This window comes from Varroa destructor, unplaced genomic scaffold, assembly GCF_002443255.2.
Source record: "Varroa destructor unplaced genomic scaffold, Vdes_3.0 BEIS01000003.1, whole genome shotgun sequence".
Classification (NCBI taxonomy): domain Eukaryota; kingdom Metazoa; phylum Arthropoda; class Arachnida; order Mesostigmata; family Varroidae; genus Varroa; species Varroa destructor.
This window is the reverse complement of record NW_019211456.1, coordinates 18161646-18180974: the sequence shown is the minus strand read 5'-3', so window position 1 is coordinate 18180974 and position 19329 is coordinate 18161646. Positions and strand designations below refer to the sequence as shown.

Below are 19329 nucleotides of genomic sequence, written 5' to 3'. Positions count from 1 at the left end.
TTCTCTGCGAGTACAATTGGACTAGAAGAAACTAACAGGCCAAACGATCAGCTCGCAGCGAGCTATCCTGTCAAGTACTTTCTACCTGCTAACTAATGTACCCAGTTGTGCCTGTGCTATTGAGACGGATGAATCCATTTAGCGTCGCCATGGCCAACGCAGACGCCGCCCGCGAAGATAAGCACTAATGATAATTAGCCTACGAATCAGCAGCTTATCGTCAACTGAAGCTGTTTTCTGCTGTTATTGTTTGCTGCTGCCGTTCTGGGCCGAAGTCGAGCCTGGATGGAAGGGTCATCGCGATCGACGTGTTGCCTTCGCGTCAGTGACTAGCCATAACGATATCGAACGTTCTGTGGGTATCTAGCTCTGACCGTTGCATGCCACATTTTTGCCGTTTTCGGTCTTCGGCTGCTGAAGTCGTCACGGCCCTAGTGATCTATCCATACAGCGGCGCAGCGTTGGCAACGGAATCGCCGGTAACCACCGGCGTTCATTGCACCGTCGTGCATTTCTGTTTCATCTGTGTACAACGACTTTGTCATTTGCTATGATAGCAGCGGTGGCGCTGGTCCGCGCTCAACTAGCTTTGTTCAATGACAGCAACACCTATCGGCTATTGACTGTAGCTATGAACAAGCGATGCTCCCGAAAACCTGCGCTAACAACAGCCAATGGATCAGACTCAGCCGTAACTGCGACCCAGAGCTAGCAGTAGGTCTTTATCAGTGGCAATCATAAGAAAAAACATCAGCATGTAGCAATAACGGTATGAAACATTTGATTTTACAGTCTACAGCGGCGGCGGCGATGGCAGTGGTGGCAATGGTGATGACACGCCTTGATATTCCTTGGGACAGGACAATGACTACATGATACTACAGTAGATTAAACCAAATCAATGTCATTACTGCTGAGGTAAGCGGCTCTAAGTCAACGTATAGTTGGCGATAGTATAATGATACAACTTCACGGCGTCGGTCCGTACGTTTATTTAGGTGCTCGTTAGTTTAGTACGATACCGTTTGGTACAGGGTCGCATTTATTTTAATGATTTTTTTAAGCCCAGCGTTCGAGAAACCGTTCGAGTTTGCTCCAGAACAAATGAGTTCGGAGGAACAAGCATCATTTAATGTTGAAAATAGGAGCTCAATAGCTACGTTGTTCCTTGAAGACCACAGTGCTCCGACAGTTACCGGAGATTGATGAAGGCATTAGTCAAGGAAGCCTCAAGTCGACGCACAGCACGTGAATGCAGAGTGGGGTACTAAAGGTCAACGAAAAGGTGACTGGATATCGAGACAAAAGTGTATTGCCCTAATCGAAGAAGTTCTTCACGAAAGCAGGGGTCCCTGTCGGCTACAGCTGGCATTTTATATGTAGTGTGTTACAGAATTACATCCTAGATACTGAAAACGCGTGGGTAAAAGTGGTTCGTGCCCGTGGGAAATATTTGCAAAACTTCTTCCAATTAATAGAAATCCCGCTTCGGGCATGGCTATGGACGCGGTATGGTCCATGTATGGTATTTCTGCCACTACAAGATATTCACGTAAGATGCGATGAATGCGTCTGCTACCCCGAGTCTTTCAAGGGAGCAACCAAAGGCATGTGATCTGATTACCTAATGACTTCATTGCCATGCTTCAATTACTTTCTGTATTGAGCAAAGGAATATCCAATGTTTGCTTCGACCCGTCTGTTGTCTTGAACAGTGTCCAATTGATTATGAGGGCTTTCATGTCCTGATATGAGCAACTGGCGAACAAGCGTATTCCGCTACCAGCTCACTGTTGAAAGCCACAGATAGAAAAACTATACATGGGTACATAAATGCTATGTATATGGCTGTCCAAAAACTACCAGAGCATTAGGACATTTGTAAAAAATGAACAAGAGTACCTTTAACACATAACAAAATCATCGTTCTAATCCAACTAGTTCAAGAATTATTCAAGTCCGCTGGGTTTGCCTGCAACAGCCGGGTACCATGGACTCCGCACACACGATGTTTCCGTAGGCGAATCCGTGACCCGTAAGTATGTGCGCCCGATTTGTGTTTACTTTTGGGGTTTACGCGTATGAGGTGTTGCACGATGTATATGAAATGTCTTACGATATATATACAAAAACAACTAGAACTGTTATGACGAATCAGGTGTTTTGTGAAAGGGTGAACATTTTGTTTTATGATTAAAATCTTCTGATAAGGTTAAGGATAGTGATTTGGTGGTCCACAGAACCTTTCAATATGCCCACAGTGGCACCGAAGTGCACGCAAGTATATCCAAAGTGGTTAGCATTACTATTATGCTTATAATTTCACATGGTACCTCGATAATAAAAGTTTGAATGCTAAAAAAATCAATTTTTTTGCCATTAAAATGTCCCATTAAAGGTAATAAGTTTTCGCCGACTAAACGTACGTCTCCTGTTCTATAGGCCTAAAATTTTGACACCCGAGTTGTGCATTTCTTTGACCCACTTCGAATAGCTGTGCTCCTTCTTTGCCGGTCCCGGCTATCTCAGCCCATGCGGGTTACTTAACCAAACAACGATACCATTCACGTTTGTTCAATGGTCGGAGCACCATTTTCAATGTTGACGATTTCAGCAGGTTGGCCGTTTTTGTTCATCTTTCCCTGGAGAATCACAAGCTATAGAGCTATCGTAGAACGTCCTCAGACAAAAGTTGAGAGAAACCACAGGCAACACAATTCTATGCGAAATAACGACGATTCGTGCGTGTTACTGGTTATATCAATGAGAGGGCTGTGCCGGACGGAGGATACAAGAACAGAATTATCGACAATTAGTCCGAGTTCAATCCGAAAACTGAGCGAGTCGTGATATAGACACGTGTTGGCTCTAAACACCAAGGGAATCTCCGGTTGTCCTTGTCGTCGATGTTATCAGCGCTAGTGTAGTCGCAATGTACAATAGCTAGCTTAGTAATTCTACTAGCGGCCATTGGGCTGCTATAAACCAAATAGCCAATATCCTTTATTGCTTCCCTTAACGACACTGGGTACTGGGCCGCTTTTCCTGTCTCGTGCGCCTATCGGAACCATACTGACGTTATTTTATTCGTTGTTACTGTTTGTCGAAAAATTGCGATATGTTTGAAATCAGTTTTTAGTCCTTACAACAGCACGCTAGTCCTAGTGCGCACAATGGCCGGCACATCGACCAGGGTACAGCATAAACGTCGCCAACCCCATTCGACAAAAATGAAACCATCACACAATTTTGGTGAGGTCCTGGTGCTACCATCCGTACAACCATTTATTACTTCTGAGGTCACCGAAAAATGGTAGGTTATTAACTAACTGCTGATCAGACAAAGAAAGCTTCCTACTATTCATTCATCTGAGGCTAACATCAAAATGCATTGTACGATGCATTTCAGCCCCACGATCACCTGCCACCTGTGCTTTACTGGTACTTCGCTATTATACCGCATTGAAACACAGGCACGCATTAAACATCAATGGAAAACTTTCAGGAAGGTTCCAGACCAAACCATCTATATTTAGGGACTATTAGGTGTTGTACAGCATTAGCTCGCATTATTCTCGTAATAGTGTTTGTTATACAGCCAATCCACGAATCATAATGGCGAGATTATCAAGAGCGTTTAGTCCCAATGAACTCACCGAAGAACAAAAAATTAAGAAAAGATAATGTTTGGCGTGAACAGGACGAAAGTCGATTCAGCATCTAGTAATCATTGAACAAAACCGTGCGACTCTTAGTCCTTTTCTTCGTCCTGTTCTGTTACGCACTATCGAGCAGACGACAAAGACCAAAGCTCCAGATCAGATGATCTGAATGGAACGGACGACGATAATATATAGTGAAAAAAAGGCAAGGAGTAAAGTAATTCCTTTGTCCGCTATTTGATGCGCACGCTATGTGCACAGTGTTGCAACAAATACGACTGGTATCTAGTCGATTTGCAATAACGATCAAGTTCTCAATGGTGATTTTGTGAAGTTGAAGAAGTCGACGAAAGAGACCAGAAAATGTCGTCCTTCCAATAGGATTCTTTCAACTTTGAGGTTGAGAGAACTGAAAGACCCTAGTATACACAGCAACAGATAGCAATGAGCGAATTGCATTTTTTTTGTTTGGTCTCTCAAATAATAACCAAGGTATTATAGAACATGTCTGCTTCCACCGCGAACAAATTCAAGACATTTCATCCAGCAGAGTAGATTAACCGTCAAATATTCGTAATGATGACGTCGTCCGCAACGAACTCTTCGACACACGTTTTTATGTCAACTCGTCAACGCACGTTCGGAAACCCCGTTTTGAGTTTTACCATCCTACGATCGCTGTTGTTTCTACTGAAGAGCGTGAAGGAAGCCAAGGTCATCCTATAATATTCATCCTGTTCTAAGACACAGACGTTTGTGTCTTTTTCATTTGTCCACGTGCAACGTCGTGCACATTGTTACGCGCACGTTCTCAATCACCCAGTTCGCAGCATGTGCAAAAGGCAATCTATATGTCAACAAATCAGTTGACATGAATTGAGCCAGTGATAATATAGGAGTGGGGTTTTTCCTTTAAGATTATATCGCCGAGAGGAGAAATATGTATACAAGATAATAGGTACTAATTGCTTTTTCCTATTTGCCTAAGTATTCTGTTCCTCTTTCCGACTGTGACGAGAGAAAGGGGAAGGAAGAGAGAGAAGAAGACCGCGAGTGAAATAGAGATCTAGCTGTCGACAAACTCTGTCAAAGACAAAATAAATCCTCTGTTTCGTCACTTGAATTGACAACTCTATCAAACGACAAGTGACTGTTGGACTTGGCATATCGCCTATTGATCGGATCTTTTGTGAAATAACCTTGTACAGTGTGCAGTATATAAGACAGAGCGATCTGAGGTATAAACGAAGGAATGCCGAAACAACGCATTGATCTCACACGAATCATAAGCTCGGTTCAAACGCTGTCAGACGGTTGCATGTAAACGCAGCGAGCACCAGCGACCGGATACCAGAACGCAGATCTACGCACGTATATTTCGTCCGCCTATTTTCCTATACGAGCAGAAGGAGCAATTTAGTTTTCCTGTTTTGATGTTGTTTGTGTTACCATCTATAGCACGCATCATGGTCATCTCGATGTTATGTTTTCGATTATTATGCGATATCAACACACGTGTCCTCAGACGTTACCAGATGGAAAAGTAGAAATTTACTAGAGCTACGAGTCTGCAACAAAAACACTTTCTCATATCCGCAAAAATTCGAGCATACGCCCAGATTATATACTATGATATATTGTAGCTTTCGTTGAAAGGATGAATTTTATTCGATTGAATAAAAGCCGTAGCAGGATAGTTTGTTATTCGAGGAGCTGCTGCTGAATAATATTTTACTCGAGCATGTTCAAGGATGCGAGATTTCTAAATACAAGTGTCGCAATTTTGCATCATGGGGTCTGTCACTATTTCAGTAGGAGATACCATATGTGATTTTACGTACCACGTCATTTGGCAGCTAACGTAATCGTTTCTATTGAGTTCCTGAATGAACGTACATATTCACGGCTAGAAGAAGAAGAAAACCAACAAGCATTAGCTAAAAATGTAACGATTAGTCGGCTCCTTTTTATACCAGTCATCACATACGTTCTCTTCGAAGCAATTAGTATATAATTAAAGCCTTTTAGCCAAAATAGTATCTCTTCATAATAGTAATACAGCAAACACAGTCCTCAATAATGGTATTAATAGCGTACGTAAATGCGTATTATCCCAACGTAATTGCTCACCATATGCATAATTAGCAAGAACATGTCCAACTACAAGAACAACTGTCCCATCTCGTCCTAGCTGAACAGATTTTCGAACTAGCCATTACCAGCCAATAACGACGAAATGCACGAGATGCCTTTAATTCAGCGGCCAAATCTTCTTCTGAAATATCCTCGTCGCGACTTCAAATGTCTTCCGAAGTATCTTCATCATCTAATTATCATTAGTGTTATCTCGCTGTTATGATGAACATTGAGCAGTAGTGCTCTGCTTGTTTTCAGGGCACTATCAAATAACGAAACCTAAAGGAGGGGATTTCCGTAGCGAACGCGCTGTCGTGCGGTAGAATACAGCTCGCTGAACAAAAAGGAGGTTTCTGTAACAAATGTTTGGTTCGTCTATGAGGCAGACGATTAATATTGTGACTCGACAGAAAACTTGCCTCTCGGTCACAGTTCAAGGTGGCATCACGCCATGAGACAAATGTTAGTCTCACAATCTGTTTCCATGCAGCCGGTGTCTCTAAATGTCTTCTGTAGTGGGCAATTAACGAAACTAAACAAGAAAAAAATCAAGCGCACCAGGCCTGCTAAAAGGCAAAGAAACACACGTTATAGGCATGCATGCATAGGCACAGGAAGGACCTAGAAAGTGTTTTGTTTGCTGCTGTCAATGATAGCCAGCGAAAAAGCAGCGTCTATTTGTCAAGAAATTTTACGCGTCTGAGACAGCTTGCGGATAAAACATCAGGAGACCATTTCAACATATCCTTCTGCTCATTCAACACCAGAATACATATCGTATTCATTTTAACACGTTTTTCGTACGCACTTAGAATTACTTCATTATTCAACGAATAAGGTGACGTAGGCGGTGAAGCGAAACAGTATATGTGACGCGGTTCAGTTAAGGTCAAGTGTGATAATTAGCTCTCTACAAATGTTTCTGCTCGATATCTCTGTTACTTCGTTTCGAAAAGTATCTGACTCGAATAATATGGCCATCGAAAGTGCGTGCCCACCATCGACGATGCGGCTCTTCTCACCCTTCTGTCATTCGCAGCTGTCAAAATACTCAGCCTCGCAGGCCGTATGGGCTTTGTCACGAACAGAATATATCCGCACCTCTGTTCAATAGGGGATCCGCAATATAGAACGCTGACAGCCAACAGCGAAGCGAACTACTCCGTAAAGCAGACAACATACTCGTTTTCGCAATAACCAGACTTAACAACTGCAATGCGATAATAAAGTAGCAGATATTGCTTAATTCCAACGTCTGAGGTTACAAATAGGCCGCGTTTTCCTACAGTGTACGAAAATGGTACTATGTCACGTTGCGGTACAGACGATGGTTTCATCAAATGGTGATTTTGGTCGTGTTACCGCAGTCGAACGAGGACGACTGGCTTATTATGCCATACCATTACCATTTACATGCGTTGCTTCCTGCAGAGTTCCGTTGAGCGTATGGCCCGTTTATAAAAACACGATTCTATTATATCTGATGCTGACTGTATTAATCGTAGTGGAGCAAATTTGCCTAAAATCCGATAATCCATCGTGCAATATGCCAATAGGCAAAACAACACACGCCAACCAAAATAAGGCTATACGGCTTTCCAAAATATCAGCGAATGAAGCACGGCGAGTATTCACTGGCAGAACATATATATATAGCAACGAAACTTCGTGAGTGATGATTCTAAAAACACGAGGTGTATTTTATGAGAAATTTCAGATAAGTTTCAGGCAGACTCAGCAAATGGTGGTGATCAGCTGCTGAAATTTATTGTCAAATAAATAAACAAACGTTGGCGATAGACAAACCTACATATTGTAAATGTAAAAAAAGAAAGGCAACTTTAGATATGTTCGAATTACACGTTTATGTTACTTTACAGAAGCGTAGCTATACGTCCCGCTCGCTATGACATTATGGTCATATATCTACAACACAACAAAAAGAAGTATCAAAATCTGTTTTCTTCCGCCGGTCTTTATTCGTACAGCAAAACGTGATTTTCGTTCATTTTTAACATTCGGTATTTTTGCAATTTTTTATGGAGTGATATAGAAACAGACGCCAACATGGGATTGAGTAATGGAAAATATTTAGCTTCTAACTTTCTCTTAGCCCGAACAGATCCATTAAGACACTGTTGATGACCACAGGTTTTGTATGGTGGAGCCAAGGGACCAGCATCAAAACGCACGAAAACGTAAGAGATAAGCCAATTTTATTTATCTTCGTTGTGCCTTGTCTACGTCAGTGATGACATCGTTCTGTTTTGGGTCGTAAGTTACCTCCACACCTGTCGGTGTATTTGGAACGATCAATGTTATAGGTAAGCGAATTATCGTCCGTCTTTCCCTCAAGACGTATGTAAAGATGCTCACGCAACGACCATAATACTAACAATGCCAACAACAATAGGCCATTGGCGTTATCCATTCCAAGTTAAGCCCTCGAGTCTGACCTAATCAGAGCAACAAACAACAACAACAACACTGGCGCAGAAAGCGCAAGACCCGTCAAATAGTGCCGCCAACGAGGTAAAGATTTTCTTCACTTCCCCCTCGTGGTCACCCTTCAGCAAAGTTTCGCTTCCCCCATCGGTATACGCTAATGTTTTCGCCAAGGCCAACAAGCTGGCAACAACAAGGATCTGTAAGTTCCTCATTAAAAAGTTAACGAGTCTGCTATTAAGGGTGTTTGTTATCGTCGCAAGCTTACTGTTGATCATGCTGTGGCTGTTGCTTGAGCACTGCATCTTGGCTCCAATGAAACCTACTGTTGTCATAGGGATTTGACGATAACACTAACTGATCCACCACTAGCTTGGATTATGTTAACGTTAGCTACTGATATATTACTTTATAAAGAACGCAAACAAGAATGGCGGAAGTTTATTGCAACAGACTACTCAATTACTGCGCTGTACCCAGGGTTAAAAAGCACAATTTATAATGGTCGAGTTAGACTGCATTGGTCATTACGATAAGTCATTTCTTTACATTCGACATATGGAAATACTGCTAATACAGGCGAAAACGAAAGGAAGCCACTATGCGTATTCTTTTGGTTTTATCATTCCATTTATCTCCTTTAGCTTTATCGCTGACGTAACACGTTTTTCAACGCAGTTTATGAAGGATGTTCACGCAATCGATTAATCAAATAGGAGCGGTCTTACATCTTGCTACGAAAGACACCGCAAAGCGACATTGCGGAAGCTAGTTAGATCAAATGATACGTCTATATATATAGACATATATATGTGTGTGTATAGATAGACATGCACACATATATATGTGTGCATGCGTATCGAATGATCCGTGCAAAACAATAACATTTTATTAGTGTTATTTTGACCGTAATTGTCCAGTGAACGCTGTCAATAGGTGATGATCAGTGGACGATGTTACGAGTGTGGCCTACGTTTTCCTAACCTGAACGCCAACATCGGTATCCAGATACTAGTATATCCATCTGCCTGGTAACGGCATGCCATACGAAGGAGCTGAGCTATCTATCCGCGGCACCATCGTTTGTCAGTTTCGTACGAAACCGGTCAATCTAATGGACACCTCCAGTGTCATTCGTCATACGAGTGCATTGTCTTTAGTTACGGTAAGATCATTTCAACACAAGAAGACTGGAAGATTGCTTTCGTTCGTTACACAAGACGTTTGCCAATGCCACCTGCTACTGTATAGGTTGTTGTAAAATAGTAGGAATCAAATCAAACGATTCAACATGATCGTTCTTCTCTATACACAGATACAATGCTCCGTTAGCAGATACGAAATAGTCGAACTACGATTATTGCAGCAGGACTTATCGCCTGCGGCAATGGGGCAGCACGACTGAAAAAATCTCTGCATGCACGCATAACTACTCGTAGGCGATTGCATTAAGGCAACACTATCTGTTCATGTCTTTAGAAGTTGACTGAGAAACAATCTCAACAAACCCTAAGTATATATCTATCTGACATATTCGACACTGCATATAAAGCGACATGGAAACAACAACGATACAAGGGATCCTTTTCTTCGTCGTTGGAAAAGATCGTTAAAGCTCCTTACTTTAGGGTATTTCTGAAAAGTTCTTCATTTGGGCTGGGTTGAATTTAAATTCTATCCAACATTGCGGTCATCGTCGTTGCCATCAGGCCCACTATAGTCTTTGCATGTCTTCCTTGTTTATCGTGGCTACTCGTTTTGGGTACTGACAACAGACTCCGCTAATCTTCTTCGTTGTTGATGATACTGCTGCATAATACAGTAATACATGCCATGAAATAAATAATTCTACTCTGGTAACAACCCGAAGATAGGCAAGCAACGACAAGTCGGCGGACGTACAACGAATAATAGGATTACTAAAAGGACGGGGTGTCTGTCGGGAAAAGGCAGTTACAGGCCGGCGTGACGAATACGAACAGCTGTCTCGGCCATGACTCCTGATGCAGGGAATAGCAGCAAGGCCAGTCAAACGAGTGGTAATTCCAGTTGCTACTCAAAGTGGATAGTCGTAACGTTAAAACAAGATGCGCTTCTCCGCTGTTGCCGGACTGCGATGCGTATGGATAATGGAAATCGCTCAAGAACAACCTATCTAACAAACTGATGTGCTTTGTCTACGACTAAATCCTATTATAACAGTATGGCAGTCGCATTACGAAGCACGTTTTCCCAGCTGTTCTTCAAGTAATAGCGCGTAATGTAGAAGAGTATGTTCTTGACAGCTGTTTTTTGTCGGGATTTTACTGAAGCTGACCCAGGAACAACGCTAAAAAGGTCAATAAAGCATATGTCGTCAGAAAGACGATAACAACGATGATTGCAATAAAAATAACAATACCAATAGAGCGACAATCTACAAAAACAAACAAAAACAGGTATATTACATATTGTAGGCAGATGTCGTACCAAGTTATGCTACGCAAATAGCTTGGCCTCTCAGAGGCACATACCTATCTTACAAACGCAGCTGAAGAAATTAGGCCCATTTTATACTAAATCGACTATGTGTGTGCGTGTGGGCGCGTGCTATAATCAGCCAAACGTGCCAAAGAAAGAAGAAAACTTTAGCTTCGAAAGAAAGTTCTACAGAATTGCGTTCCTGTACATTGGTTTTGAGTCAGATCTTTGGCATCGATAATATGATTGCATTATATAATAATATTAATGCCGGCACTTTCAAAAAATAGGTTCATAATGCATAAGCAGTATCGTTTATGCATCATGAACCTATTTTTTTTGCCGTCAAAAGTTTTTATGTCCGAATTATATAATAACAACATTAAATACAGGTCCGTATAAGAGGTACACAGCTATATAAGCAAGGCTTTTACACAAATACATCTCCAAGTCAATCACCGCAAATCGACGCTATAGATCAATCAATATTCTTATTTTTTCATATTACCTTTAAACGTTTGAAACCACAAGAGTCCTCTATCTGTAGAATGTTCAAATAGCCTTAAGAAGTTTTTGGAAAGTGTACGTTTAAGGAAACGGCAATATTGCATACTAAATGTACAGCATTTAAGATTTTTGAAGGCACTAAGTTCAATTGATTTCACGCTACTACATACGCTACACGATAACAACCCCTAGAAGATTGACAAATCTTTTTTGGCTGTTTTTACCGAAGCGTATTTTCTTATCTGAATGCGTGGAACGCACACAGAACGATATTGTAAAGAGTGTGTTATTTCAACTCCCTCAGGGTCTTGACCCGCTCCATCTTTCAAGCTTATGATCGTCAAGCCATTCTATAAAGCTTACCAAAATTACTATTCAAATCACCCCTGGCGGTAAAAGCAGACGGTCATTGGGAACCGTAATCATAAGTAAGGGCACCCAAACTGGCTAGTATCTAGATAGAGTTACCGTTATTTAGCAGCGAAGTGGGCTAGCGCGGCCTTCAACTAATGGGTATCCATCAATGATGAGTGTTTCCACGACTCTAACACCTACTAATCGATCTATTTTACCTGTTTCATTACAGGTGTTCTGCACAGAGTAGCGGCTAGTGCTGACCTTCAATAGGCCCGTTGTAAGAAATGATGCCGAAAGCTAGGCCACAGAGCAACGAGTGCCTACAACTGCGATATGCACAGCTGACATGTAATTCTGTTAGCTAGCACATTCAGTTTGAATTTGGCGTCCAACGAAGGAACAGCTTTGCAATTACAGAGACAAGAAGCGAGAGAAGGGCTGTTAAATGAACATGATCGGCCTAGGCAGTTTACCGAGGCTAACACCAGCCCACGATCGTACTAGTACTTGAAGAGACAGGTTGAAAAACAAGAAGAATGACTGCACACGCATTTTTTCTGGCACACTATGTCAAATTTGACTCTTGTGTGATTCACGGTAGGCGTAAAGAGTGAACAGAACAATCAATGTCAGTCTCGGTAATAAAGCGGCAATAAAGGGTAGCTGCCTGGGGATGACATTTTTACGGCACGATGAGCAAACCAAAAGGCAAGTAGTCAGAGTTACCATTAGTATATCAGTGGTCGGGAATTAGCCACAGCTGTATATATGGTAGCCGAACGGATAGGTCAGTGGGATGTAGGAAATATGGAGCTTATATTTAGCTATTATTATTAGAGAGTGATGTCTAGCAGCCGCCGCCGCCGTCGCCACAGTGGCAGTAACGGCTGTTCCCGTTCCGCGGAATCTGAACTTTGACAAAATACGAGCACTGGTCGGCCAGCCACCATCGACTCAGCTACTGAAGCATCTTCGAATCGCAGACGGTAGTGCGCCAGCGATTTATGTCGCGACTTCTAAGCTCAGTCTTAAACGGACGTTACACTGGCGTGGGGGGTTATTTTATGCAGTATAAGAGAGACCAGCAGAAACTATAATAGCAACGTTAATCTTTGTTGTCGTCGAGAAGATCAAAAATACCGACCAACATTACCTTCAAGTGACTAAGATAACAAAGAGACTGTCGAAATTATAGTGAAATGCATCATATTAAATATGAAGACCTCCTCTAAACCCATACAACGAGTACGGTTGCGTTTTTGATAATCAAGCTTTTCTGAATTATTTTAGCATATTGGCTCGCATATAGCCTATGAGCCAATTCGTTAAGAGGTTCATAGTTGATTCGTTAGAGACGGGCTTGCTCATAGATCAAACCAGAAGCATGTGAGGTCGTACACATTGTAAACAACCTAGTTTGCCTCTTCATCCGTTCAATATTTACTGGGTCGTGCTTTTTTACGTAATATTTGCTGATGTTTCCAATCAGCAAAACGAAAATCATCGCCATAATCATCCTTTTTATCTGCTGCAGGGATGACTAAGAGACCAAAGATTTCGACTATTACAGCGACGTTAGCGACCATTAGACGCAATAAAAAACCTGAAATAAATCAAGCCTTCCAGTGCCGCTTTCTCACGTCACCGGCTGTCACATTTAGTACGCCGAAAACTCACGGTCGATGACTTTTCCTCAAGCATGCACCAATGCTTTCAGGCGCCCAGTAGCATCAGCTAGACCGACCTTGATGAGCTCCCTCTGCTAGCGGGGATGAAAATAAACGCACGAAATACTCGTCGTCTATTCGCTTATAATGACAGAGCTCGTACATGTAGCACCCGGCTACTTCAGCTGGAGTAAAGACAGTGCACAAGTACGCCATATTGTCGACATACAGAGATCCAAGTGACTGTATCCTTAGTCACCAAGCAGACAAAAGTCCCCGATGAAGAGCATATGGCTGTTGGCCGTTCATTGCTGCCGTGCCCTGTTAAACGGCTGGAAGTAATCTGGTTGTTGAATAGTTCCTGTATAAGCAGACACTCAGCGGGTCTCCTACTTACGGGCATATCGTCATAAAATATCATCAGTAACCGCCTGATTGTATGACTAATTGTGTGTATTACTTTCAGTAAACTAGGGCGCTACAGGCCAGACACGCAAAGGAACTGATTGCATCCGACCCGTGAGCGTGATCACGGACGGCAAAGCATTGCTTACATTTCCTGCGACGTCGGGGCTGTGTCAAATGAATCTGTAGGCGCGCCTAATTAAGCCAATGACTAAGCGGCTCTTTTTTTTTTTATGAACAGAACTGAAACGCTATTTGAGAGCTTAAGCCGACGCCTTTAAGTTGGTAAGTAAGCATGCAAGTAAGTTGTAATGCCACGTATCCTCCTCACTAAGCAGACTGTATAACGATGTATTTCTCGAGCGGCTAAAGGAGGATATGTAAAGAGTAGAAAAATCTAGCAATTATGAATTCATTTCTGTTTTTTTTTTTTTAATATATTTATACGTATTTAGAGGCGTTTTATTAATACGAAATTAGCTTTCGTGCTCATCCCGTACTATCTCTAGTGTAGCTATTTATTTGACGACCCTGTGCGCGATGCGATAGTGGACCAGGTATAAATCACATTGAATAATATCAGTATATAGAATAACTAACAAGGTATCACTCGTAAACCGAAATATTCTTTAGCTGGTGGATGTTGCTTCTGCCTACTTCTCGCCAACCAGGAGCATAGAGTCAGACATACGTATGAGTTATACCAATGTCAGCACACGGTCGACAAGATGAAATCCACTAGCAGAGAGCCAGTTGCGGATCCACATCGCAGCGTGAATGTTGCGTGATAAACACAGGGATCTGCTTCAGAGATAAGCTACGGTTGGCTGCGGCGGTGAGTCTTCATGATGGGACAGGAACACAGAGGAGTTACAAAGCGTGGGAAAAACGCATGACAGACCCCACCAAAGCCCGAAGGAAAACGACCGCGCGAACCTTCTTGGCAAAACTCTCAAGGAACCGACGAGCGCGAATTGTAGCGGCAACAACTATAGGCCCAAACGAAACAAAAGCCATATTGCAACTGTTTTGTTAACTTGTGTTACCATTTGTTTGTGTGTGTCGGTGTACCAACGTCTGTGGAAGGGTCTCTGCGTGCCACTCTTCGAGGCAGTTGAAGCAATTTCAGCACTTACATCATAGTACTTAATCGTGCACATTATCCAGTACGTCTATACCATTCAGGTGTCCGATGCATGTTTTAACTTCGTTAAGATTACTGATAATGTACTGGGTGCATGAACCCAAAGACACGCGGCTCAGAATTTGTACGAAGTCTGCAATATGCATTTGTTCTTCCAGTTGTTGTCCAGTAAAGTTGGTCTATCGAACAATTAAGTATTAAAAAGGCCCCTTGTATAGAAACAGAACCAGCTATTAATGAGAATAGAGAGAACAGCATTGGCCAACGGTCGTCGTAGAACAAACTGGTTGAGAGGGAATTGTTCGTGCTGCTTCTGCTGTGTTAATTCGATTCTGTGGCGACCGACGCTTCTGTTGAAACGGACGCGGTTCGGCTGGCGGAAACATCAGCAGCGGCAGCGGTTATAAAGCCGTCATTATTGATGACGAAAAAAAAACAAAGAAAAAAGATACGATGATAATAACAATAATAAACCTGTAATAATACAAGTAATTATAACTAAGTTTTCCATGGCTATACGGGTTCTGCATACGGAAAGGGAAATGCACATGATAAATTTTCTGTGCCACGTATTTTCTATATAAAATCATATTTATAACAGAATGTAACGACGACAACAGCACGGAGACATACGCAAACACACAATGAAATGACACAAAGTCACCCTTATGGTCTTTCATACATGTTATTCTACAGACAAACGAATCACAATGTCTGGCTGTACTATGCTAGGCAAGTAAGTGACTTCATTGATATGCGCCTGCCGCCATTCATCACCTTTACCAAGTATTGCAGTCATCAAATGCTCGCAGTCCTGCGTATTGGTCTGTGGTATTAAGTAGTACAGTATGGGAGTATTCATTTGAGCCAAGCAAGGCAAATCTTCTCTTCTAATTACCTAAGATTAAGGTACGAAGGGAACAGACCTTTAGGAAGTTGAGGTATTAGGTATTGTGGGCCTGCATTCATGGCCCATGGTGTTATGCAAATGTGTACGCTCTATACTGCATACGATCTATAATTTATGCGAAACAGGCTGATCAATGGAAAATGCTATTAGAGGTTAACGCCTTGCCCGTTGTTGATACTCTGCCGGCATTGGTATAATAGCATCTGTACGAACTCAAGACCTTCAGAAACATCGGATACGTACATAGAGATCAAAAGATAGCCATCCATAATTTACGCAGTGACGCCTGAATCCTGCATATAATACGTACCGCATAAATCGTCTTTTGTCGCCGGCGTCCGCCGCAACATCATAGTGGCAAAATGTTATCAGTTCATGTGTACGACTGGATTACCATATCATCTGTACGTCGTTTGATAGAACTAATAAAGAAAAAAAAAAGAATCTCTCGCGTCTGGTACAGCTTTCGGTTTCGGTGCAGCTGAAACCAACGGTAACTAATTGAATAGGTGCTCACATAACAAAATTTGATTGAGTAAAATAATAAATAACATTTTTTATATTTATTTCAATAAAATTGAATTCAATACAAAATTCTGCTCCACAAACCGCTACTGATGTTTTTGAAATTGCTTGTCTCAAATTTGCAATCTCGGCTTCTGCCACAAACTTATAGGCTGCCTACCTCAAGTTTACGACAAAGCCATGGTTCTTTTGCCTTGTCAGAGATCATAATGTTTTCATAATTTCCCCTTTTTCCTGTCTTAGACATGGAACTCCGCCCATATCAAGATCTCGTATGTCACCTTAATTGTTGATAGCCAGCTGGACTACTCAACCTTTGGAAATCTACCACTGTCTTCTGATTTGCTTGTTTGATTTGTATACATCCCTCAAAGCAAGAAATTGTCAATTATTGATCTACCTACACCGAATCAATAGTAGACGTTTCAATATTGTATCTACAGTCTATTTCACACAGACAAAATCTTCGCTCAGAAACGTTCTGCATAGCATCTCCTTTCCGTAAGAGTAAAAATTGTACATTTTTTGTATCGACATATCAACAGCACCGTGATCGCCCACCCCACCTACTTTTTCAACCTTGATTTTTCTCGCTTTCTCTGTGGAGCACACTTTGTTGTATCTTTTTTATCCTAGCACGGCGACCCACCACATCGGAAACCCCCATCAGTTCCAGTCATTCATTCGTCTGACCGTTTTCAGGCCTCCTCACCTGATAGTCTGATAACATCCACACATAACATCTACCAGCATTAGCATCGTCATCGTCTTCATTGTGCTTGTTCATCACGATAAATTTAGAGGCGGCGGCGGCGGCGGCTTTGCCAGGCGGGATGCTTTGATGCCCCCGAAACGCTTTTTAAGGGAAGACAGTGGGACAACCACTAAGAGGAAAAAGCTTACAGGATAAGCATCGAACCACATAGATGCTGGTAGTGCCGTCGTCTACGACCACACGGCAAATATTTGCAATCATTTTCTCTGCTCGGCCTCGCTCTCGTGCTCTCTGTACTTCAAATTGTATGGCTGCCATAAGAGTGTTTCCCTTGTTGGATTTAATAATTTTCCTGACAATATAAACTGACCCGCTGACTATGGTCCGTCATCGCGCAGATATGATTTGCCCCCGCAGCTTTTATCCCATGTCATATTCCACTGCATGTCATTCTCATAGAGACACCGTGAAGAAAATGATTATATTCTGCTCGACCACAACAGTTCGCCGAACGTTAAGCCATCGACATCACAACCTGCAACAGCATTCCGGCTGCGTTTATCGAAGATTTTCATCTAGTCGTCCTCTAGACCTTTAGCGGGTCGAGGCAGATGCATCCCCGTTCCGGCGCCGACCTCAGCTTGATTACTTGTGTCACTGCTGTCACTGGTGCTGGTTTTTAGTAGAGCCACTCTGATGGGATTCGTTCGCCGTCGGGTTTCGTTCATGCTTATGTCATGCATGGAAACCCCCGGTTTGTAGAATCACCGTAATCACTGAGCGAGACTACCTTTTTTCATTGATCGGCCCCTGTTTTTGGTGTCGTCGCACAGGTTGAACTGACCACAAGTTACTATCAGCTGATCAGTTGTTGACTCGATGATCATAAAGCATGCAGACTCCTTCTACGGGTGAGCAGTCGTGGTCATAGCTGATAAAAATGACACAGTTTCAAAAAGAAAACAAAATTTAAGAGGAGAAATGACTCAGGACGTGAACGTTTAAGCTCCTGCTGTCTCTAGGTGAACGCGTAAGCCTTTTGTTCAATTGTTTTTTAGTCCGGAGTAGGCTTACTATGAATGCGGCTAAGTACCATCTGTATCTACCAATACATACGAATGTTTGTACAGAACAGAAGCGGTAGCGGCAACGCTGTGGACCGCTAACATGTTTTTGGCAACAAGGAAAACCGTTATGGGTAAATACGCATATGATCGATATATAGCAACTAACCTCAGGTCAACACTCACAGCCATTCCGCCACCTCGGTTGCCTGACATGTAGCCATGATTTCATAACAACGAGCCTCTTACTTCTCTGTATAGATATAAAGCTCATGCAGGCCTGTGCAAAGCATTATCTCAGTAGCATTATAGTACCAAATAATAAGATAAAACACATAAAATATAAGGATAAAACAGATAAAATATAAGGAAATGGTCAACGGCAGAATGAAGATTGCAGGAAATTGTGAGTTAGCATCACTGTACGCCCGCCGCAGCCTTAACCACGGTAAAGATCATCATCATCATCATGGTGTTGATTATGTGTGTGTGTCCTGCAGGTAATACTGCTGTCGCCATATGTTTGCATAGGAATGTAAGAACATCAACGTCATCCTGGCTTCTTCGAAAGCTGTCATGACGCCGATAACGGAACCCATCAGGCGGACATTTACCTACTGCGGACGCTACTGTTTTGCCTCATCGAGCATAAGACTGTTCTATTTCTGGTTGTTTGTGTTTGCTCGTTGCAAAAGATGCGCTGAAACTGCCCGTGTATTTCGTTTTTACTGTAACAAGTGTCGTTTTGCTACCCGTAATGTGAATTCAAATGTAAAGTCGTCATTGTCAACGTATCCTATACATTGTGCGACTTGGTCTACTGAATAACAGCAGAACATACAGAAAACCACAAAAAAAATCATCGAAAATATGCTAATTTAATGTTATGCAGATATATTTAAATATATGTGTTGGCTGAAGAACTGTTTCCACGAAATCAGACGCGCATTCTTAACGACTTTGAATATTGTCTTAGTGGTATTACTTCGTTGGCATACGTCTGCCACCGTTTTCCAGTTGCAGACTGTAGGATGAAAATAAAAAACTACGGTAAAGTGGGACATACGTGTCTAATGAAGCGGTTGTAAACAAATCGTTCATAGAAATAAAGCAATCTCAAATAAATCGTAGTAGCTCATTAGGTGTTATGCTGTTGTCAAAAATGACACGATGCATTCAAGAAATTGTGATACCCACTCAACATTTCGACGTTCCAAATAACGAATCGAAAAATATAGCAACGACCCCAGCGGTACCTTTTTCCGCTGTTCAAGCTACGATTCAAGTGAAGTGGCGTCGTTGTAGGCAACAAACGACCATGTCTAGCTATCG

The 19329-nt window shown here is 42.1% G+C and overlaps 1 protein-coding gene across 12 annotated transcripts in view; it reads right to left on the bottom strand.

Annotated features, from left to right (window-relative positions):
• Nucleotides 1-19329, bottom strand: part of sick (sickie) — a 355991-nt gene that overhangs the window by 15190 nt on the left and 321472 nt on the right. The window lies entirely within an intron of this gene.